Source organism: Pinus tabuliformis, chromosome 6 (assembly GCF_031772625.1).
Source record: "Pinus tabuliformis cultivar Carrire ecotype Pingquan chromosome 6, CPIR1, whole genome shotgun sequence".
Classification (NCBI taxonomy): Eukaryota; Viridiplantae; Streptophyta; class Pinopsida; order Pinales; family Pinaceae; genus Pinus; species Pinus tabuliformis.
This window is the reverse complement of record NC_142292.1, coordinates 1,903,359,757-1,903,385,201: the sequence shown is the minus strand read 5'-3', so window position 1 is coordinate 1,903,385,201 and position 25,445 is coordinate 1,903,359,757. Positions and strand designations below refer to the sequence as shown.

The following is a 25,445-nucleotide window of genomic DNA, read 5'->3' as shown; positions in this document are numbered from 1 at the left end:
GCTCCCCCATGAGATTCTGGGTTGAGATATGCTCCCTGATGTGGTTCTAGGTCGAGATGTGCTCCCTGATGATATGCTCTCCTATGTTGATGCTGGTCGTAGATCTGAGTCCCCGCTGTTATTCCCTGGTAGTAGCCCGTTGGCAGAGATTCTGGGTAGTAGCCCGATGGATAGAGGGTGGTAGATTAAGCTGCCTTCCGATGTAGAAATTCTTCTTCTTTTAGATTCAAGAATGTTCAGCATATGAGCAGGGACAATCAAGAGATAAGCAGGAATAAGCAAGAGATGAATTGAGATGAACAATGATGATACGTGATGATGAGATACTTGTGATTGGATATGATTTGATGACAGGATACAAGTGACATGATGCAGGTGGAATTCTCCCTAGCTGAGAGGGAGTGTTAAAATATGAAACTACAGTCAAGTTCCACTTTGGACAACTTGCTTGATGGAGATAATGATTGCATTGAATTCCTCTTTTCAAGAGGACCAAAATCGACCTAAAGGTCACTCAAATTGGATAAGGGAAAGTGTACTTATGAAGAAAAGCTCACATGTGGATATTTGATAAGGTTGGACCTAAAGCAAGGTGGCCACCCTTGGAAGGCTATAAATACAAGTGACTTCTACCTCATTTGGACATCATCATGAGACATTCTTCTGTTCTCTTTCTTGGTTTTGTCTCGCATAGGTCTGAGGCAGGACGTGGAGGAATGGGTTCGCTCTGAGGTGAAAATGCAGGGTTCGAAGCTTGCATCTCAGTTTTAGGGTTTTGAGCCTCATTCCCTGGCACAACAAAGGAAGAAGTCGACTTCAGTTGCTTGCACAGAATCTCATCTATGCGATTGGAGCTTTCCAGTCGCACGAACAACTCTCCATCCATGCGACTGGCGCCTAGGGTTTCAGAAGTTTAGTTGCAGACTACAGTCGCTCGCTTGTAGGCTCTAGAGAGCGACTGGAAGCTTCCTAGTCACACGCATGACTCCTCCTCCGTGCGACCGGGACCTAAATGATGGAATTTTAGTTGTTCGAAGATTTCGCTCAGTGATCGCAGTGTTCGATAGTTGACCGCAGACAGTGACAGTTCATTACAGGCTTCATAATCAAAATTTTGAGTATAAGCATTTTTGGGTTCATTTCATGGATATCATATAGTTGTTTTTGCTGAATAGTTGTATGGATGAAGATATGGATCATTGTACTCTCGTTTGCTAAATCATTTGATGACGATCTAATAAGAAGAATTTGAAAGGGTTTTCCCCATAGCGGGTTTTGCCTTGGTCTCCGACCAATCCTAGTGTCTCTATGTGTGAATGCTTTTCTTCTATTGTTCCTTTATGTTTCGCTGCATTGATGATGACGATATTGTTCTTTCTACATAGTTGCATATGCTGCTGAATAATGATGTAAGTTTCGATAATGTAATGATGTTATGGGGTGAATGTAATGTGTTAATGAAGAAATGCAATTATCAAAGCAAAGAACAATATAGCCCTAAGAAAAATTAACCCTCAGAGGCATGGGATCCGTCATAAGAGTCTGTGTTCGAGATAAACTACTACATTTGATAGGCTCAGGGATGACTGCATATAAGAGGAAATCAGGTTACAATCAAAGGGAAAAATTAGCAAGCAAGTAGATGATGAGAATGTGGCTTAGGTTGCAAAAGGCAAAGGAAAAAGCCCAATCATGAGTGAGGAGTTAGCTTCATAGCTGAAGAAGAAGAAGGACTTGACTAAGGTCAAGTGTTTCTCTTGACATAAGATTGGACACTATGCTTCACAATGTTTGGAGAAGAAGAAAGGGGGAAGGGCACGTATCCAACTGTAGCTGTATTGGTAGAAAATCAAGAGGAGTTTGCCAGGAAGTTCGAGACGAAATGTGGACTTGTTTCCTAATTTTTCCCTAGCACATTACTAGTGAGTCCATGGCTACTAGATATAGTGGAGCCACAAGACATATGATAGGAGCACGAGAGCATTTCATCACCCTGACCGAGTGGGACTCAGAGTTGGATGTGAAGTTAAGCGTTGATACGAAGCATGCCGTAAGGGGGGTTGCAACAATGGTATCCCAACTTGAGTTAGGAGGCAAGATGGAACTGAAGGACGCGCTATGGGTGCCAGAACTCAAGCGGAGTTTGTTCTCAGTCTCGATGATTGAAAAGAAGGGGTTTGGTGTAGCATTCCATGATGGACAAGCACTTATCAAACCCAGGGTATCTAGCTCATATGGTGGCCATGTCATTGTAGTTAGAGAGCAAGTTGTATAGGCTAAAGGCTATCCTATTCAAGTAATGGTAGGAAGCAGAGTAATGACAAAGAGCAGGTAGCTTTGAAGGTTGAGCACCTTAGAGGGAGTTACCTTTTAGGTTCAGGACGGGAGGAGAAGTTGACAGATTTATCCCATTCTGTCAAGGTCTCCTGGAATTGAGATGATCTTACATGATACTCATGAGCAGGGGGCTTCTAGGAACCAGGCCAAGGGCAATCAAATTTCGAGGATGTTTCTAGACTGAAGGGCAGGGAAAGCTTCTTCTAGTTTAGAGGGAGCAACCAAGGCAACAAATGTAGGATTGAAATCAATTTCAGGTGGCAGAAATACCTCCCTCTCTAAGGGATTGTTGATGTTTGTAGCTCGGTTGAGTACTTCCACATGGGCCTAGGTGTTTATGTATGGAGAAGTCACCCATAGTCTCCTTAGGTACTCGCTATAGTGTGAGCAAGTTGCTAATGTAACTTATCCAAAGTCTAACCTGAAAAAAGCAGATATTTTTATGTTGGTTTATTGAGGTAAAGAAACTTAGGAAAAGTAAATTACTTTAGTGAATATGTTTTAATCTCAGTTCTTGATCTCAAGTGAGATGATATCTAATCTCAACCGTTAATCACTTTGGAGATTAGGGTTAGGGATTTAGCTCAATGTAAAGTTATAAAAGCAGGGCTAGAGAGATAGAAAAGACCCATTATAGTAGCACAAGTTTGAGAGAGGCTTCTCAATGAGTGTTGGGTCTAAGGAAGGGCAACAAGGAGATTTTGATCAACTAAGGGGAGTTGATTGGCCGGATTAGATCTAGGGTTGTAAGTAATTCCTCAGTTGAGCCATTATCCCAGTATGGGAGCCCAAGTAAGCTTGGATTATTAATGAAAAACTTTGATTGGGCAAAATCTGTGTGTTCGTTTTTATGAGATTGGTTCTTTTATTTTTGCTTCCTTTAACTAAGTTAAGAACCTAATTGTGTCAATTATTAGTAGATTTGTAATCTGTTAGGTTAATAATTTATCGGGTGCTAGATTTGACAGAAGTCTAACATATATTTTAATTCATGTTTTATAAGAATTACATCTTTATTTATAGCTATCTGGAAAACCCTAACCCTAACCAAATGCTAACTACTTAGTGGACCTTCCTAAATGAGGCCATATTACATTTATTCCATGCTAATTGCTTAATAGGCCTTGTTTAATAATAACAAACATAGTGGACAAAGTCCACTTTACATTCGATGACCACCGTAACTGCACCATTATTACTCTAATGGGCCCTTCGATTGTCCATTATACACCTAGGGAGGATCCATCATTCTATCCCCCTTTGAAAAGCATTGCCCTCAACACTTTTAGTGAGTATGTACGACCATAAAGTAGGGTCCCATGTGTGCATGTTGATTGCAAGATTGAAATAGTATATGGATCAAAGGTCCCATGTATAAGGACTTATCACAATGTTGAAGTAGGTTCAGAAGCTCATCATAAACTTGGGTCGCATATATGAGTGTTGATGCCAATTCCCAATTGATGACACCTAAGCCTGATGAATGGCTAAGTACCATGCTTCAAATTCCCACCATGATCTTGTGGATCCAAATAAATAGAACCATCATTGCCCAAAAGATTATTCACATTGTTGTAGAAGGTTGGTTTTGGATTTGTAAGGGGCACCATCGTTGGAGAATATGCAAGCTGAAAATTGTTAGTCATAACCTGCTTCCTAGCTTCCCTTAATGTTCTCTTAATATAGTAGGGTAGACTCCTGAAAATAGTGAAAGTAGTTGCCTTCCATGAAATGACAACTTTCCATATAAATCTTACCAGACATGTATATCTCTAGTATACTTGTTGATAAAAGAATGTCTTTTTCCAATCTCATAGATCTCCTTACCTTCCTTGACAGCTAGTGTAACTTCTTCAAAAGTGACCTCAACCTTTTTTGTGGATGCCATCACTTGGGGTACACATTGCCACTGCTCGGTTACAATATACCATTGCTTGGCTACATAATTGGATCAAAGTATGCTTATGTTCCCATAGTGCCATTCTTTCGTTTCCTTAGTGTTTTGAGATAAAAAATTTGAAATGCCCTAACATTTTTAATACTAATAAGAATTTCTAAAATATCACCACTTCTAAAATGTTTCATCCACTGGCATTGATTTGGCTGCAATTTAGGAAATTTGTCGAAAGATAGCTGCTCTGTAATACACATGTCCATCACTGAGAAACTCTAAAATCGCTGATTTCATATCAGCAATATCTTCACTTATTGGACTTTGATTGGAATGCTTTTTTTTTTGTTTCTTGTTTTTTTCTCTCTTCTATAGATTCTAAAATTGGGTATTTTTGGAGAGAAACTTAGATATTCAGTTAGTCTCTTCAAATTTTGCACAAAAAGATTAAAAAATGGATTTGAGTTTTCCCTTGAAAATGTGCAAAAGGATTTTTATTTTTTCCAATTTCTTGGCCAAGAAAGAGCTTTGGCATCACTTGTTATGATCCTTAACCCTTGAATCACAAATGAGATATAAAAAATGCTCAACACTTTATTCAATATCAAAATCCTTAAGATAGGGCAACATCATAAATGATTCTTTAATGGAAGGATAAACTCTTGTTCACTTTTCCAGGGGCCAACCTCTTGATGAAATCAAATCTAATACAATATACTCCAATACATGCCCCACAAGGAGGGCTCCATCTATATTTATAGCTAGTGAAAGAACCCTAATTATAATCAACATGCTAACTACCTAGTGGACCTTCCTACATGAAGTCACATTACATTTATTTCATGCTAACTACCTAGTGGACCTTCTTTAATGAGGTCACATTACATTTCTTCAATGCTTAACTTACTTGTGGGCCTTATCCAATAATAACAAACATAGTGGACCCAATCCACCTTACATTGAATTTTCGCCATAATTACACTGTTATTACCATAATGGGCCCTTTGGCCCGCACTTACACCATGAGGGAGGTCCCAGTGGTTACACTCAAAGAGATTGTATTAAATGATCTTGTTTCTTGTGCACACACAAGGGCAACACCATACAATGATCATTTCATGGAAGAAATCCACTCTTGTTCACTTGCCTTTTTGAGGGGGTAACCTTTTGATGAGTGAAATTCCAATACAAGTTCCATAAGGACTCCATCCTTATTCATAGATAGCTACAAAACCCTAATCATAGCCAAATGCTAACTACTTAGTGGACCTTCTTTAATGAGGACACATTACATTTATTACATGCTAATTGCCTAGTGGGCCTTATTTAATAATGACAAAGATAGTGGGCCCAATTTACTTTACATTTAGTGGCCACCATAACTACGCTACCATTACTTTTATGTGCCCTTCAACCCCCGAGTACACCCTTAGGTAGGATCCCAATAGATGCATCCAAAGAGATTATAGTAATTGATCTTGTGATTCATGTACACATAAGTGGGTCAAAGCTCACCACCATGTCCATCAAATAGAAGTCAATTGGCTCTAGCACAACTGGTTAAGAGGAAACATGCCATCGTTTCCATATAAGTTCAATTCTTGCTTGTGACATGTTTGCCTTTTGCTAGTCAATGTTGATTTTGCCCTTCACGAGTCAATTGTTATTTGTTGGGGCTCGCAAGGTACTAACAATCTCACCCTCGCATGTGGGCTTGAGGGTGGGATGAAGTGTATTCCCAGGATATGTGTGTATTCACACACAGGGACACACACATGCACACACATACACCCACATACTCAAACACATATTATGTTATGTATGAATTATCCACACACTTGTTTTTGTTCAAAACTAAATGCCATTACAATAATTATCTAATAAATTACTATATAATAATATGCTAGTATCAATGCTATAATTAGATAATGTGATTAATATAATAGTAGTAAAACTAATGACTTAAATAATATTATTATATTAAATATTTTGCTATTACTAAGAATTAGATTACTAGTCAATGTGTTCGCAAAAAAATCTATACTTTATTTCTAACCCGAGATAAGTATACAAATACTTTTTATTTTATCTAACATTCATCTTAAATGTCTTTGTTTATATTTTGAGAATTAACTAGTTTCTTTGATTACTATTATGATTATGATAGTGTTTTGCGACTATGTCCATCATCCATGATTGCTTAGGAAGGAAAGGGAGATGGATGGGTGCATGCCTTCATAGAAACACACCCACATGTATGGACAAGATCGTGGGATGAATGTGGTGTGGATGGACAAGTCTGTGTATGCACCTGTTGATTTGGGGTAGCATCAGATGTGCTCTAGCCACGAAATTTGGTGGAGAGGTTGGGACACACGAGATTGCCAATACCTAGAAAGGGTTTGGGTAGATTCTAAACAGATCAGGAGATATTAAAATAATTAATATTTTTAATGGAGTCCCTAAGTCTAAACTTAGGGAAAATAAAATATTAATGTGTATTAATATGAATCTGTGCTAGAAGGGTCCAAAAGACATGGATCAAGCCAGATCTAATCTTAGCCATTGATTAGGGACTTAATGTCGGCCGTTGATATGTCAACAGGAAAAGTATAAGAGGAGGCTTGAGGGTCACTTAGAGAACACACCAGAGTGATCAGTCATTCTATTCTATAGAGTGGGGTTTGCTAAGAGAGATAGAATCAGTGATCGGGAGAGCAACTGAGGTGCATTGTGTAAAGAGAAACAGAGAAGGCAGAGATTGTGCCGGGAGAGCAGCACAGTAGCCAAGGAGAGTGACGCAGAGTCAGCAAGGGCTCACGTAGAGGCATCCAAGTGCTGCTCAAAGCACCAGAGAGGCCAACGTGTTTGACGCAGAGGCCCAGAAAGCTGACACAGGGCCTCCTGGGGTTGACGTGGGCCAAGAAAGGCTGACGCAGGGCCATCGTGCGACAGAGGGGTTGACGCAGTCCAGATTGGGCAGACGCTAGGGTTGCAGAACAATTTTGTGCTGAGGAGCTGCCGGAAGTATTTTCCGGAGTTTCAGCCAGGAGATTTCTCTCAAACTGTGAGGTATAGCTGCTAAGGAAATTCTCTGTTGAGTAGGCCAGTTTCAACACCTAGATTGTACTTTGATATTGCTTAATAAGAAAACCCTCAGATAGCTGCACCAGTTTTCCCACATTAGGTTTTTCCAGGGACATTGGTCCAAAAATAATGGTGTCATGTGGTGTGTTTGTTCTGGTTTCTTTTAGTTGCTGATCTGTAATATGTTGAGAATGCACTGGTGTTTATTTTCAGTATTTACTTTGTAAATAACTTGTTAAAGAAAAATAACAAGTAGGTAGGAATAAATCAGAAAAAATGCATGAAGGGTTTCCAAACTAAGTAAACTTAGAAACTTCAACATGTTATTAGAGCGTGATTGCAGATCACAGGAGGACTAAACGACATCAGCCAAGCGGAGCAATAGCTGCAGAAAACATCTGCCCCAAGGTGACAGAAGTTGTTTTTAGCGGCGTAGAAGCCAAGAAGTGTGACGCAGAGCCAGCCAGAGCCACGCAAAAGAAGTTGGGAGCTGCGCAAAGCCTTAGAGAGGCCACCGTTGCTGATGCAGAGGGCCAAAGGGCTGACGCAGTGCATCCCAGGGCTAACGCAAGTCGCAAACCCATCTGGGGTGACGCAGAGCCAGCGTGAGGCAGAGAGTGTTGGAGTTTCTAAGTCTACTAGTTAGAAACCTTCCATGCGCTTTACTAATTTATTCCTACCTACTTGTTCAGTTACTTATTAAGTTATTTACAATGCAAATACTGAAAATAAACACTAGTGCATGCTCAACATATTACAGATCATTAACTGAAGGAAACAGATACAAACACACAAAATGACACCATTATTTTTGGACCAATGTCCCTAGAAAAACCCAATGCGGGAAAGCCGGTGCAACTATCTAAGGGTTTTCTTATTAAGCAATTTCAGAGTACAATCTAGGTGCCAAATCCGGCTTACCCAACAGTCAATGCCCTTGGCAGTGGTACCTCTCAGTCAGAGCCAGATGTCCCGGCTAAAACCCCGGATAAACCCTCCAATAGTTCCTCAGCTCCAATCTTCCCTAAAAACCCCAACGTCTGCCTTTCTGGATTGTGTCAGCCTCTCTCTGCCTAGCTTTGCCCTGCGTCACCCTGAATGGGCCTGCGTCACCCTCAGGAGGCCCTGCATCAGCCTTCTGGCCCTTTATGTCAGCAACGCTGGCCTCTCTGAAGCACTGGGCAGCTCTTGGCTCCCTCTGCGTGGCCCTGCATGAGACCTGGCTACTACTGCGTCACCCTCTCTGGCTCTTGCGCTGATCTCCTGACATTATCTCTGCCTCTCTGTCTCTCTGTACTCAATGCCCCTTAGTTGCAACTCCGATCACTTATTCTATCTCTCTTAGCAAACCCCGCTCTAGAGAATAGAATGATTGATCATCTAGTGTCCTCTCCAGGTGACCCTCAAGCGCCTTCTTATACTTTTCTCGTTGACATATCAATGACCGAGATTAAGTCCCTAATCAACGACTAAGATTAGATTTGGCTTGATCCATGTCTTTTGGACCATTCTAACACAGTTTTATATTAATCCACATTAATATTTTAATTCCCTAAGTTTAAGCTTAGGGACTCCGTTAAAAATATTAATTATTTTAATATCTCCTAAATTGTTTAGAATTTGCCCAAACCCTTTTTGGGTATTGGAGATCTCATGTGCCCCAACCTCTCCACCAAATTTCGTGGCTAGAGCACATCCGATGCTACCACAAATCAACACCCTCTTAGTGAGGACTATGCTCTAGTAATACTCCTCACTGAGCATTACTCTGATCATCCTGCATTGGTCCTTGTGCTGATGTTAGGCCTGCTGCCCACCATCCTCTGCACTACTGCATCCTATATTGCTACCCATGGCCCTGCCATTGCCACTGATGCATCCGTACTGCAACTCCCTCTGCATCCATGCTGCTGCTGGTCCTTTCTCCCAACACTGCATCCGCACTATAGCTCCTCTCATCATGTTGCATCGTGCTGCTCATTGTTGCACTGCGACTCAGTTATTGAGAAGTAAGTAACTGATCTCCCAACTTTGACCTCTCTGTTGGGCTAGAGACCCTCCTAATGCTGAAGCTCCCTTTGTCGCTGACAAGTGCTCCCTCTCTAACCTCTGCATTGCTGCAACAACTCCCTGCATCTCGCACCGTTGCACACCTCTCTGTGCCATCTTGCACTAGTGCAACACTCCCGTGCCTCTCGCACTGTTGCAACCTGCTAGCCTCGCGTTGTCTCGGGACTCCTGCATTGTAGCTCTCTCTGCTACTCCATCCGCATCCATCTCTACCCACATCAGCTAGTCCTGCTACTCCTCTTCAGGGCCCTCGTAGCAAGGTCTAATCCAAGAGGCTGGATACCTCGAGGATCCTGCCCCTCATCGCCTATAGTCCACCTAACTACAGCTCGATCTCTCCCCACTTCCGCTCAAGTGGTGTGTGTGCACTCATGGCACAGTCATTATCTGTCTCCACTTCCTTCTCTACCCTTGCTGGCACTGCCTTAGTCTCGGAAGACTCTCCCTTACTCTTCTTCCTTGGTTACTGAGTCACATAATGACCCAGCTCCCCACATTGGAAGCACTTGATCTTGGAGAGATCCTTCTTCTTTCGCTTTTCTTGCTTTCCCTCAGATGCTAGGGAAACATCTTCCTCCTCTTCCTTTTTGACTCTGATCCCCTTACTACTGCTTCTCGCCTTTGTTTGCCGTCTGATCTTTTCTTGGCGAAGAGCCGCCACATCTCATCCCAAGGTGGAAGTGTTCCTCTGCCCAGTATACTTTGGACAAACACCTCCTAGTCTTGTGAGACTGCATTCAGGGTTGTCCTCACCATCAATTCTTGATCTGGCGTTGCTTTCTATGGAAGTCAACTGATCTCGGATCTCATTCAGTCCTTCGAGGAAGGTGTCAATTGGTTCTCCTTTCTTCATCTGATATGACCTAAGCTGATTTTCGAGTAACATCCTTCTCTGCACAGAAGTATGCTGGTACAATTTCTTTAGGGCCTCCCACATCACATTTGCTATTTCCTTCTCGGCAATGTGTGGTACTACATGGTCCTTGACCCCATCGTTCTTAGCTGGGTTGACTGGGATAGCTATCGTCTTCAAGGTGAAGTGCTTGACACGATTTCTGTCAAGTACCGAAAAGATTCTGGCCTTCCAGGCTGTGAAGTTTGATGCTCCGTCCTATATGCCCTAGTCTCTTACTCCGTGTAGTGCCATGATGCTCTTCTACTTCCCTCCTGGAAATTCTTGATGTGACTCCCTCTGAGGCTTGATTTCCCTCCTGGAAATCCTTCTGCCGATGTCAAGATGCTCCCTACTCTGATCGTCTGTGCAACCGCACCACTGATTTGGATTTCTCGGCTAGAAACCCTCGGTAGCAACTGCTTCCTCTTGGCCTTGCCTTGTCAGGGACTGTTCTGACTACAGTACCTCACCAACTCCACTCTGCAACTTTCCCACAACCTCCTAAATGCCAACAACCTGAAGGTGAGAGCTCCTAGGCTCTGTGCAATCCCGGCATAAGCAACCTGGCCTCCTCAGCCAACTGTGTCAACCCTCCTAGGTTTTGCGTGAGTCTCCCTTTGCCTCCCTTAGCCTCTGCGCTGCCTCTTCCTGGCTCACCCTTGATGACGCAGGCACTGCGTCACCCTTCCCTTGTTACTGCTCTGTTAGAAACAACTTCTATCACTCGGGACCACTGTTTTTTGCTGCTATTGCTCCGCTCGGCTGATGTCCTCAGTTGTCCTGTGATCTACAATCACGCTCTGATACCATGTTGGAGTTTCTAAGTCTACCAGTTAGAAACCTTCCATGCACTTTACTGATTTATTCCTACCTACTTGTTTCGTTACTTAACAAGTTATTTACAATGTAAATACTGAAAATAAACACTAGTGCATGCTCAACATATTACAGATCATCAACTGAAGGAAACAAATACAAGCACACAAAATGACACCGTTATTTTTGGACCAATGTCCCCGGAAAAACCCAATGCGGGAAAACCAGTGCAGCTTTTTGAGGGTTTTCTTATTAAGCAATTTCAGAGTACAATCTGGGTGCCAAATTCGGCTTACCCAATAGAGAATGCCATTGGCAGTAGTACCTCTCAGTCAGAGACAGATGTCTCGGCTGAAACCCCGGATAAACCCTCCGGCAGTTCCTCAGCGCCAATCTGCCCCAGAAACCCCAACGTCTGTCTTTCTAGACTGCGTTAGCCTCTCTCTGCGCAGCGCTGGCCCTACGTCACCCTGAATGGGCCTGCGTCAGCCTTAGGAGGCCTTGCGTAAGCTTTTCTGGCCCTCTGCGTTAGCAACGCTGGCCTCTCTGAAGCACTGCGTAGCTCTTGGCTCCCTCTGCGTGGCCCTGCATGAGCCCTGGCAGCTACTGTGTCACCCTCTCTGGCTCCTGCGCTGATCTCCCGACACTATCTCTGTCTCTATGTAATCACTGCCCCTCAGCGGCAAATCTGATCACTGATTCTTAGCAAACCTCGCTCTAGAGAATAGAATGACTGATCATCTGTTGTGCTCTCTAAGTGACCTTCAAACCCCCTCTTATACTTTTGTCGTTGACATATCAACTACCGAGATTAAGTCCCTAATCAACGACTAAGATTAGATCTGGCTTGATCCATGTCTTTTGGACCATTTTAACATAGTTTTATATTAATCCACATTAATATTTTATTTTCCCTAAGTTTAGACTTAGCGACTCCATTAAAAATATTAATTATTTTAACATCTCCTGAACTGTTTAGAATCTACCCAAACCCTTTCTGGGTATTGGAGATCTCATGTGCCCTAACCTCTCCACCAAATTTCGTGGCTAGAGCATATCCGATGCTACCACAAATCAACAGAGGGGCTGACGCAGTTCATAGAGAGGCAATTGTTGGAGTCTAGAAGGCTATAGAAATATTGCAGAGTGGAGCTGGTGAGGTACTGTAGTCAGAACAGTACCTGACAGAGCAGGGCCAGAGGAGTTGTTACTGAGGGTTTCTAGCCGAGGAACCTGGATCAGTAGTGCAGTTGCACAAGACGATCAGAGTAGGGGGCATCTCGACAAGCGGCAGAAGGATTTCCAGGAGGGAAATCAGGACTCAGAGGGAGTCCAGAAGAGAAATTCCAGACGAGAAGTAGAGACTCAGAGGAGTTGAATAGAGAACTTCCAGGAGGGAAGTAGAGGAGCGTCATGGCACTACACGGGGTAAGAGCCCAGGATAGACTGGACGTAGCATCGAACTTCGCAGTCTGGAAGGCCAAAATCTTATCAGTGCTTGACAGGAATCGTGTCAAAAACTTCGCCTTGAAAGTTGTAGCTATCCTAGTTGACTCCAATGATAACGACAAGTACGAAGAGGCGATGGCGAGGGCCAAGTGCATTATCCTTGATGGGGTCAAGGATCATGTGGTACCACATATAGCCGAGAAGGAAACGACAATTGAGATGTGGGAGGATCTCAAGGCCCTGTACCAACATACTTCTGTGCAGAGAAGAATGCTGCTCGAGAACTAGATGAGGTCGTATCAGATGAAGAAGGGTCAATCGATTGACACCTTCCTTGGAGGACTGAATGAGATCCAAGACATGTTGACTGCTATAGGAGCGACGCTGGATTAGGAGCTTATGGTGAGGACAACCCTGAATGCTGTCTCAGAAGATTGGCAAGTGTTTGTCCAGAGTATCCTGGGCAGAGGGACTCTCCCACCTTGGGACGAGATGTGGGCAGCTCTTCGCCAGGAAGAGATCAGACAGCAGTCGATGACAGGAAGCAGCAACAAAGGGATCAAGGTGAAGGAGGAGGAGGAGGATGTGGCCCTAGCATCTGAGGGGAAGTAGGAGAAGCGGAAGAAGAAAGATCTCTCCAAGATCAAGTGCTTCCACCGTTGGGAGATGGGTCATTATGCGACCCAGTGCCCAAGGAAGAAGAGTAAGGGAGAGTCTTCCGAGATTAAGGCAGCGCCAACACGGGCAGAGAAGGAAGTTTTGATAGACAATAACTGTGCCATGAGTGCACACACGCCACTTGAGCGGAAGTGGGGAGGCATTGAGCTGTAGTCAGGCAGACTATAGGGAATGGGGCAGGATACTTGAGGTACCCAACCTCTTGGATTAGACCTTGCTACGGGAGCCCCTACGAGGAGTAGTAGGACTGGCTGAGTGGGTAGAGACGGATGCGGATGGAGCGGTAGAGAGAGCTCAGTGCAGGAATCCCAAGACAGCGCAGAGCGAGCAGGTTGCAGCAGTGCGAGAGGCACAAGAGTGTTGCACCAGTGCAGGAAGGCACAACGAGGTGTTCAGCGATGCGAGATGCAGGGAGTTGTTGCAGCAGCGCAAAGGTCAGAGAGAGGGAGCACTTGTCAGCGACAGATCGAGCTTCAACATCAGTTGGTGTTTCTAGCTTAACAGGGAGGTCAGTTGGGAGATCAGTTACTTACTTCTCAGTAACTGAGTTGCAGTGCAGCAGTGGGCAGCACGATGCAACATTATGAGAGGAGTTGTAGTGCAGGGAGAAAGGACCAGCAGCAACATAGATGCAGAGGGAGCTGTCGTACAGATGTAGCAATGGCAGTGGCAGGAGCATGGGCAGCAGTATAGGATGCAACAGTGTAGAGGATGTTGGGCAGGAAGGCCTAGCATCAACACCGGTACCAATGGCGGATGATCAGAGTAATACTTAGTGAGGAGTATTGCTAGAGCACCTCGCTAAGAGGGAGTGTTGATTTGGGGTAGCATCGGATATGCTCTAGCCACGAAATTTGGTGGAGAGGTTGGGGCACATGAGATCTCCAAAACCTAGAAAGGTTTTGGCCAGATTCTAGACAGATCAGGAGATATTAAAATAATTAATATTTTTAATGGAGTCCCTAAGTCTAAACTTAGGGAAAATAAAATATTAATGTGTATTAATATGAATCTGTGTTAGAAGGGTCCAAAAGACATGGGTCAAGCTAGATCTAATCTTAGTCGTTGATTAGGGACTTAATCTCGACCATTGATATGTCAACAGGAAAAGTATAAGAGGAGGCTTGAGGGGCACTTGGAGAACACACCAGAGTGATCAATCATTCTATTCTCTAGAGCGGGGTTTGCTAAGAGAGATAGAATCAGTGATTGGGAGAGCAGCTGGGGGGCATTGAGTATAGAGAAACAGAGAAGGCAGAGATTGTGCCGGGAGAGCACCGCAACAGCCAAGGAGAGTGACGCAGAGCCAGTAAGGGCTCACACAAGGCCACGCAGAGGCAGCCAAGTGCTGCGCAGAGCACCAGAAAGGCCAACGTGTCTGACGCAGAGGCCCAGAAAGCTGACACAAGGCCTCCTGGGGCTGACGCAGGCCAAGAAAGGCTGACACATGGCCCACATGAGACAGAGAGGGGTGGACGCAGTCCATATTGGGCAGACGCTGGGGTTGCAGAGCAGTTTTGTGCCGAGGAGCTGCCGGAAGGATTTTCCGGGGTTTCAGCCAGGAGATTTCTCTCAAACTGTGAGGTATAGTTGCTAAGGAAATTCTCTATTGGGTAGGCTAGTTTCAGCACCTAGATTGTACTATGATATTTTCTTAATAAGAAAACCCTCAGATAGTTGCACTGATTTTCCCGCATTGGGTTTTTCTGGGGACATTGGTCCAAAAATAATGGTGTCATGTGGTGTGTTTGTTCTAGCTTCTTTTAGTTGCTGATTTGTAATATGTTGAGAATGCATTGGTGTTTATTTTCAGTATTTACTTTGTAAATAACTTGTTAAAGAAAAATAACAAGTAGGTAGGAATAAATCAAAAAAATGCATGAAGGGTTTCTAAACTAAGTAAATTTAGAGCTTGAATTTACTTTACTCATGACAATGTGTTAAACAATTGATCTAACCTATCCTCAATATCAGTGTCGCATTGTTGGTGAACTTATTACCTCTTCAATCTTTATGAATGCTATAACACCATTTAAAAACTATTAATCAATATAGCTGGTGTAGAACATGTGCACTTTGCATCCATAGAACATGACACTGTCCATATTATCTTGCCTATTGTTGGAATTTAGGTGTTACACACAGGTTATACAAACGCGAATATGTACAAATTGATATGAATTGTAGGTGATGTTGGCAGTACGAATTGCGCAGACAATGAATGGACTATGTGGTTGTTAAATACAATAATGATGTATGATCATACGATGGAGAAAATGGTTGTAGGGCGACCACTGTGGATTTGGTCATTGGTCAATGGTGGCAGTGTGCGGCGGCAAAAAGAAATTAGCGACAGTGGTGCTAAATTCGGATAGGGAAGGCATGACAGGGAGACTAGGCAACACGACGGGGTATTTTGGCGGCAGGGTGAACGTTGACGGGTGGTCGAGGAATTGGTGTCAGTGTTGTCGGACGAAGTTGTGGGTTGTAGTTGGATTTTGATATATATATATATATATATATATATATATACACCAATCGGACGATCGAATTTCTAATCTTTTGTTAATACTTTTTTTTTATTATTTTTAATTCGTTACCTTTATTTTATATTATATATATATATATATATATATATATTTAAATATATATAGTCACCGGTTTATATATATACATATATATCTAATTTTTTTTTCTCTTCCTTTTTGTTAAAATTTTCTTTTAGCTTTTTTTTGGTGAGTCAAATGTCTCCTCCTAGCGCACATGCTTAGCAGCCCGATGAGGTTTGAACACAGGCCACCTTCCTAAAGAAACCCTTTCTCAATTGGTTGTGCTACTGGGACTCGACACCTTCTTTCAACTTCTTTTTCCTTTTTTACTATATACCTTTTTATATATTGTTATGTAAAAAATTAGTTAAATTAGGTTATTATTTAATTTTCAGTTAAATTAGATGAAAGGGCACGATCATAAGATCATGCCCTTTCTCTAAAGGGTGTCCATGGCGATATATAAGCCAGGCACCCGCAATTGTAATAGCATCATCTGTAATTCATCCTTTTTAAATAAATATTTATATATAAATTTCTGCATATATCTTAAGTTTTCTGCTCCATTGGTATCAGAGCGGGTTCGCTCCTCAGGCTATATTCATCCGCTGCCAATTGCGATTCACATACGCACACCCCTTTCCATCCACTGACTCCACCTCCCTGTCTACACCAACCACTTATAGGAGCCTCAGGCATATCCGCTCCGCTGAGCGATGCATTAACTGAGCCGCAACCATCCTACTTATCGCAGTCTCCACTGCAGCCTCTTCCCCGTTGTAACACCATTTCCAGCCACTTTAGCCGCCACATGGTCATCGATTCATCCGCAGGCTGCACGACTACTCACAAACCAGCCTCCCTACGCCTGTTCCTCGTATCCGCTGTCCTTTTTCTGCTTGTCTGCGATGTATCCAAATCATCCACCCTTCCATCTAGCCGCCTTTTAATTCATACAGTCCGCTACCACTGCATCAGCCCTTCGCTGAACGTCAGATTTGCCGCTGCCCCATTTGCTGAACGTCAACTCTAGTGGCACACCGCGTCCATATAATCTTCTGAGTATAAAATCCCGATCAGTCTGCACACTGCGTCCCTTTTGCCTTTGTCCAGCCCCAGTACTCCGGTGATATTCGCTTAAGGTTTTTTTTTTTTTTTGGAACGGTCAACGGAGGTGACCCCAACCAGCAAATGTGACGGTCAGCGGTCGAATATATACACAACGTATAACATATATTTGTATATATATAACGTGAAACATTTATTATAACATTAATTTATATATATTAATGTTATAACATATATATATATATATATATAATTATATTTTATATATAAACATTTATATAACGTTAATTTATATATATTATATATAACATATATATATATATATATATATATATGTAAAATTATATTTTATGTTATATATATCATACATAATTTAATTTAGTTATAAGTTATATATATATATATATATATATATATATAAAAAGTTAATTTAATTAATTAAAATTATTTTAATTAATTAAAAAGTTATATATATATATATATAATTTAATTAATTAAAAGTTATATATATATGTTAATTTAATTAATGAAATTTATTTTAATTAATTAAAATTTATATGTATAAAATTTATTTTAGCTAAAAAAAAAAAAAGAGGGAAAATATTTTCGCTGGCAAATAAATACACGCCCCCGCAAACCCGCTCAATGTCGACAATGACAATGGCGGATTTCCAGAAAAAATTGGTTGATGCAGAGCATAAGATAAATAAAAACCACGACGAGGTTAGTAAAAGATTAAATGAAGTCGAGAGCAAGCTTGGGGAGCAAGCAGACAAAATAAAAAATCTTCAAGATACGACGAATCGAATAGAAATAAAGATGGAAAATTACCATGTCCAGACAGAAGCAGGGATCAGAGAGGTCTTAACAATGCTGAAAAGTCTGTGTAAAAGGTCGAATTGTACACCCGAACAACTACTAAAAGAAGGTGAAGAGAATCAATAACACATATTGTCAGATTCAACTAAGTCCGCAGACTCTCATGACAAAGTTGAATCCCCAAAAAAATCAGCGACACACCACCAAGAAGCGAGTAACACAGCCTTTACAAACAAGCAACTCTGGGATAAATTTACCAATCAACACCCTTTTTTCGCTCAACCAGTAGCAACATACCAGCGACGGGCAAAAGTCGAGATGCCTAAATTCGATGGAAACGAAAAAAACAATGTTGCATGGATAAATAAAGCAGAAGAATACTTTGAGATATATGACATCAATGAGGATGACGAAAAGCTCAGGCATGCATCCATGAAAATGGAAGGAGAAGCATATAACTGGTATATGTGGTGGAAAAAGACAACACACGTCATTAGCTGGAGAAAATTTAAAGATGCATTCTTCAAAAGATTCCAAGGTGTAAAGGAAGAAGAATTCTTTTCAAAACTCATCAAATTACGACAAAAAAGAAGTGTGGATGAATACACTCAAGAATGGGAGACCTTAGTAACGCGAGTACCTGGGCTATCAGAATCTCGTCTAATTCAGTCATACATCTCGGGACTCAAAACCCATTTACAAGCAGAACTTGAGATGCATGACATTACATCTATAGAAGTAGCAAGACGAAAAGAAAAAACAGCCGAAAAGAAATCCGAACCAATATTTTGGTCAACAGCGGAAAAAGCTTATGCAAGACGAAGGATACCCCAGTATGTGGACTCAAATAATACAAGATATGTTCCACCACATCGTCGTGAAGATGAAAAATCTAATGTGGAAATGCAAAGGATAAAAGAGGGTAAATGTAAACGCTGTGGTGAGAAGTGGGACCCCAAACATAGATGTGCTAAAGGAAAAGAACTAAAGAACCTATATAATTGTGAAGCAACCAATGATTCAAACAGTGAAGATTATGACATAGAAGACACAGAAGATGCCCCAGAATTCTTGCCAGAATTAGATGATGGAAGTATTCCACAAGTGTCATTATCAGCTGTGACAGGGATATCACAACCTCAGACTTTAAAGTTAAAAGGACACATAAAGAAGAACAACGTAGTGGTTCTCGTCGACTCTGGAAGCACACACAATTTTTTAAATGCAACCATGGCAAAGAGACTCAATATCTTTTCATTTCCCTTACCAAACATGAAAGTGATGGTAGCTAATGGTAAGAAGATTGAAAAGGTAGGGAAATGCCATAAGGTCAATTTGCAGATTCAAGACTTTAATCTAGAGTCTCCATTTTTCACAGTACAGTTAGGAGGAGTAGATGTAGTCTTAGGTATCCAATGGTTACGAACTTTAGGTACTTATGCCGCCAACCATCAAGTACAATTTATAAAATTCAAATGGGGAGGTCAGAAGTACAAGCTACACGGATTCCAAGCACCAGAAAATCAAGTTGTATCATCATCTCAGATGATGAAGCTGAGTCGAAGAAGAGCACCGACTTATGCAATACAATGTCACCAATTAGAAATGTTATCTGCAAATATGACCAGAGAAGAGTCACCAGAGATACAAGATCTGATTCGGAAGCATGAAAAAGTATTTCAAGACCTACCTATGAAGATGCCACCTAATAGGGAAATTGAGCATACAATAGAAGTCAAGGTAAGATCAGACTCCGTCAACATCAAGCCATACCGATATTCACATCACCAAAAACGGAAATTGAGAGATTGATCCAAAACCCTTTAAAGTGTGGGACCTTGATCATCTTGGAATATATAATCAAGTGGAAGGACTTACCGAAGAAGACGCTTCTTGGGAGAATGAAGCATTTTGTCAGCAACATTTGTCGTTGTGTATGCTTTGAGGACAAAGCATTCTGTCGGGAGGAAGGCAATGTTATGTAAAAAATTAGTTAAATTAGGTTATTATTTAATTTTCAGTTAAATTAGATGAAAGGGTACGATCATAAGATCATGCCCTTTCCCTAAAGGGTGTCCATGGCGATATATAAGCCAGGCACCCGCAATTGTAATAGCATCATCTGTAATTCATCCTTTTTAAATAAATATTTATATATAAATTTCTGCATATATCTTAAGTTTTCTGCTCCATAAAAAATTAGTTAAATTAGGTTATTATTTAATTTTCAATTAAATTAGATGAAAGGGCACGATCATAAGATCATGCCCTTTCCCTAAAGGGTGTCCATGGCGATATATAAACCAGGCACCCGCAATTGTAATAGCATCATCTGTAATTCATCCTTTTTAAATAAATATTTATATATAAATTTCTGCATATATCTTAAGTTTTCTGCTCCATATATATATAGATATTTTTTAAATGTATGGCGAAGGGCCTAACAATGAAATGGAGAATCTCCAAAAACTGTGTAGCGAAACACTTCAATCATGACGGCAACAAAGTTGATGAATATTGATGGCCAAAGGTCGGATCAGACTGGCTTTGTGCAACGGTTGAACGGGCAGAGGATCGAACAACGCTGGTACCAATGTAACGAACCATGTTTGTACTTCATAATAATCTTTAGAACACTCCGAAGACAAAGACATCCATTGTAGGACAAGTAATTATATATAAGAATATTTGTATACAAGAGAGAGATGGTTTGATTACAACTGAGGGTCCCATATATATAGCTAGGCAGGTACCCTTTCACGATCGGTCATGTCTATAGAGACATGCCTCTTCGATACTAACTATTAGTTAATTAAATTATTATTTATTATTATTATATTTACATTATTTGTATATATTTTAATATAAATTATATTCATAACACATAAGACATATCCTACACATTGAAGAAGAGCATGGAATAATCACATTTGCAGTAATGTTTTCAAGGACGGGTACAAATAGAGCCATAATTTTGATCATCAAATTAATAGTATGATAGAACTAGGATGGTGCATCGAATGTTTGTAGGGGCTTCCTTATAATAGGGAGCACCACCTATATATGTGGCAATGGAAGTTCGAGAAAACCATCCTGCTAATTCTTTTCCTGAAAAGACAAAAAGGGAGTCTAGAGAACTCTACACGATAAGATCAGATATCATCTCACTCAAATCCTCTCACTTTGGGTTGGTGCTTGGCCAACCACAGGGCGGGCTTCCCTAAGGGATTTAAGATGTCAAATATGGTTCCTAGAGGATAAGCGGGACCTCAAATTAGTGAATAAAAGTTGGTGTTCTGCACTAATTAAATCAGAGATCTGCAAGACAGCAACCTAAAAAGCCTAAGTTATGAAATGATGAAATCAACAGGAAAGTCACAATAGGTGATTTTCTATTCCTGTTTCTGAAATACAAATACGGATTAGCATTGTAAAATACCCCAAAAGTCAAGGGGAACACAAAAATAGTGAAATTTTGAATGTATGTGGTAGCGCACACTAAGAAGTTTCAAATTTTGCTATAGTTTCCCTTTGTGTCTGCAACAAAAAGTGCTGCTCAATAAGTAGTGAACTTACTGAAAATGATATAAAGTTAAAACACTATAAAAGTGCAAAGTTTGACTATGTATGATACACTGAGTTAATGCAAATAAAAAATTCGCTATAGTTTCTAAGTTCTTTCTTATTTTTGCAATAAAAATTGCATATAAGCAAGTTAACTTAGCCTCAAAAGCGCAAGAAACTCTCAAAATCAATCTCTTATGGTTGATGTCAAGTATTCTCTTTACTAAGTAGCTATTTAATCTAGTTTGCAAAGATCCTCAATATTATATTACCTTCTAAAGTGCTTAAAATCAACTACTTATAGAAGTAACTGTTGCCAAGTAGCTATTTAAATTTCTAGTTTGCAAAGATTCTCAATATTTTTTGCCTTCTAAAGTGCTTAAAATCAATTATGTATAAAAGTGACTGTTGCCGTGTCCCTGTAAATGGAGTTATTAGATGACTGAAAGGAAAACTCAAAGGCAAGCAGATTTACTTGAAATCACAGGAGTTGATTTCAAACAAGTGAGAGCTATGCAAAAAAATAGAGATTCTTACACACAGTACTCAAGATATGGCTGTCAAAAGATTGTAGATGCAGTCTTTATTACTCAGAGTTGCAAGAATTACAAAGTGTTAGCCTTTGGTTGCTTTGAAAGTGTTCTCACTGTTATCACCCAAAAAATGTTCACCTTGCCATTTCTTACTAGGTGGATCGAAATACATCATGTAAGATTAATTTTGCCATGATAAAACTCACTTTCACCATAGGAAATAATTTAGTAAATCATTTTTCTAAATTATTTCTCATTAAAATCCAAAAAACCCTAAGTTACCAGGACAGGGATCCGGATCCGGATTCGGCTACGGATCCGCCAGTTTTTTGAAAAGCTAGGATCCGGAAACGGCAAGGAAACAACAAGTACAAGCAAATATAAAATATTTTATAATTTTTAAAATTAAAATTATATAAATATAAAATTAAAAACATAATTTTTTAATATGTAATTTTTATATACAATAAATAGTTATTATATAAATAGTTCCTAAGGTATCATTTAGGAATATTAATTAAATTTATATAAAAATAAAAAAAACATATGAAAATTTTTAAATATATAAATTCAATATAATACTTTAAAAATAATTATTAAGTTAATCATAATATAATTAACGCATCATTTATAAATATTTAAACATTAATTATTAGTTATAATTATTTATATTAAGCAAATTATTAAACTTATTTTAGAAAAACTATTTTTAAACTTGAAAATTTATTAAAATATAATCTTACTTTTTAAACTTTAAATAAAATATCTTCTAAATAAATACGAGTAGATTATAATCTTGACGTCACATGTATTAAAGTTTATAATATGTATTTGTATCAAATAATATAAAGTTTATAATATATCTTTGTATTAAAGTTTATAATATATATTTGTATTAAATAATATAAAGTTTATAATATATCTTTGTATTAAAGTTTATAATACGGTCAACATAGAAATAATAAATTCTCCCTCTTGGACTTCATATCCGCTTGTTCTTATCATTAGCTTCATTCACTTGAATTAAAGCTTATAATATATCGTATTAAAAATAATACATTTCAATGTAAAAATAATAAATTTTATGACGTCCAACAACTTAGTTTATTTTCGCGGAGGGATTTTTAATCCATTTCTTAACATTCGAAATTGACTTGCGTTGATATTTCTGTTTAGAAATTTTGTGCTGAATTACAGTTTTTTACCCACCGAGAGAAAATTTTGCCGACATACAATATATTTACTCACGGGGAGAAGACGGGCGGATCTCTACGGATCCAGATCCGAATCCGTCTCTGATCCGGGGATCCGCGGATCCAGCCATCGGGCTTGAGGGATCCGGTAACATAGAAAAAACCCCATGAGAATAATTGAATAAATTATTATTTATTTAATATTCTCTAGAAATAATTATTAAATAATTATTTGATAATTATTTCTTATTACTTTTGACTTAATAACTTTGGAATATTTAAATAAACCATTATTTATTTCTTATTCCTTATTTATCCCCTATTTTCCTTATGAGATAATTATTAAACCATTATTTAATATATATATTTTTTAATTCTCACAAAGTGATTAATAAATCATTTTTATTTGTTAATTACTTCAACCACTTTCTAAATAAAGATATTTTTCCATTTTGAATATCTTGATTCTTTGCCCTCTCAAAAAATATAATAACGTATTCACAACGGCTAGATTTTGATTTAGTCAATAATATTTTATTATTTTATAATTCCTAATTTAGCTCAATACTTTGTTATAAATAGAGGGTTTTCTATCCATTCTTCACCATGACCATTTTCATCATCAACATTATCGTCTCATAGCATTTGAGCTCCCACTTGAGTTCAAGCACCCTTTTTGTTTTCTGCCCATTGCAAATTGAGAGAGAAGCACATTGTTGAAGCACAAGGACAAGAAAGGACCCATCCCACGGAGGGTGAACTGCAGACCCATTTTGTAATTTCTCCTCACCAGGTGTATTCATTAATAAAATTATGATTTCTTCAAGTCTTTCATTGGGTTATTGCACTTCTATTTTATGCTATTTATGTTTCTATATGCAAGATTTTTCTTCATGTTTTATTGCAGATTTGAAGCATAGAGGCAACCATCTTTTGTTGTTAGGGTTATAAGTCACCTATAAGTTAAGTAAGGAATTTTGGTTCACTTCTTCAAAAACTTTACACTAACACTCACCTAGCTTGGGGAGTGTTTCATGTGATGTGGAAGGCTTGTTTATTACCAACAACCCCCTTTGTAGTATTTTGGTTGACTTACATTTTGGAGAGCTTAGCAAGTGTATGCTTCTCTTGGGATCAATGCTAGGGAGGCACACTTCTTGATATGGTAATTGGCACCAATGTTGCAAATATCATGTTGATGATTATTGCGAAGGGTTCAAAAAGAAACATACCAGTAACCAGCAACATAAGGGAAAAGATAACAAACTTAAAAATTACAAAAATATTAATTTTTTTTCAACATTTTAAACATCTAAAGAATCACCCTTCCTCTATCCCTTTTATGGGCAAATGTAACAATGAGTAACCCCTTTGTTCCAAATCCCTTGCTCTCTCACTAAAGTGAGCAAAAATTCCCCCAAAAAACCCTTGACTTCGTGGACATTTTTCTTTTTGCTCCTGATATATTGCTGATATATCGTGATATTTCAAAGTATTGCAATATATTTAAAATTCAAAGAAATCACGATTTTTTATAGCAATATTATCTCTGGTTAGGAAAACTGACAATATATTGCAATGTCAGCAATATTTTCATGGTATTTGCGACATTGGTTGGCACCTGTGGCTGTTTGACATCTTCTAAAGGGGTGCACTTGTTTAAGAGGATGGGTATTTAGAACATGTGCAGAAATCACTTAGGAGGAGAGAACTATGCACTTGAAGGTTGGGAACAGACTCATGGGAGCATTGAAGCCACCTTGCACATATGTTGAGGAGGAATGCTTGAGTTAAGAAGCCATTGTTGGAGGACACACCATATTGCTTAGAGGAGCGCTTGACATATGGAGAGATTTGAGATATTTGCAAGTGTATTTTTGAGTATTTCAGTTCAGCCCTATGGCTGAAAGTTCTGTGTGATAGATCCCTGATTTCATTGATGGCGAGGTGAAATTTCTAAATTGGGTAAATTGTAGATTTCTTGGTGAAGATTGCCTAAATTTCCACCATCCCCAACCTTTTAAGCTTTTCCATTTCCATTTATTCATGATGCTAAACTCCTTTACTCCCACTCCATATTACATGAAGTGAGCCAAGCAACCATAGGGAAGCCCCCCTTGACTTAGGTCCACCCTTTGTCTAAAATGCAGTGTTGGTGAGGTGATTATTGGCCATCCTCCTAGTTTCACAAGTCTTCACCTAGGTGTTGGGACTATACAGTTTTGCGTGTGCGATTGTGTGGTAACAGCCTCCATCACCATGTTAGTTGCGATTTCTCATATTAATGATTCATCACTAAGTTGGTAGATATATGTTAGTTATATGCATTAATTATTCTCCACCATGTTAAGGGATGGGTGTTATTATGAGAGGTGTATTAAAAGGGTTTTTTCCTTCTGACCATAATCAAATCCAATCTATTATAATTTATCAATCAACGTTGTTACTTGGTTGAGTACCTTTTTTCAAAGATAATCATTTGGAGATGCTTTCCTC

At 39.6% G+C, this 25,445-nt stretch overlaps 1 protein-coding gene across 8 annotated transcripts in view; it reads left to right on the top strand.

The window, feature by feature from the left end:
- LOC149266798 (biotin--protein ligase 2-like) overlaps positions 1-25,445 on the top strand; it is a 259,505-nt gene that overhangs the window by 50,039 nt on the left and 184,021 nt on the right. The gene's annotated exons all lie outside the window — the stretch shown is intronic.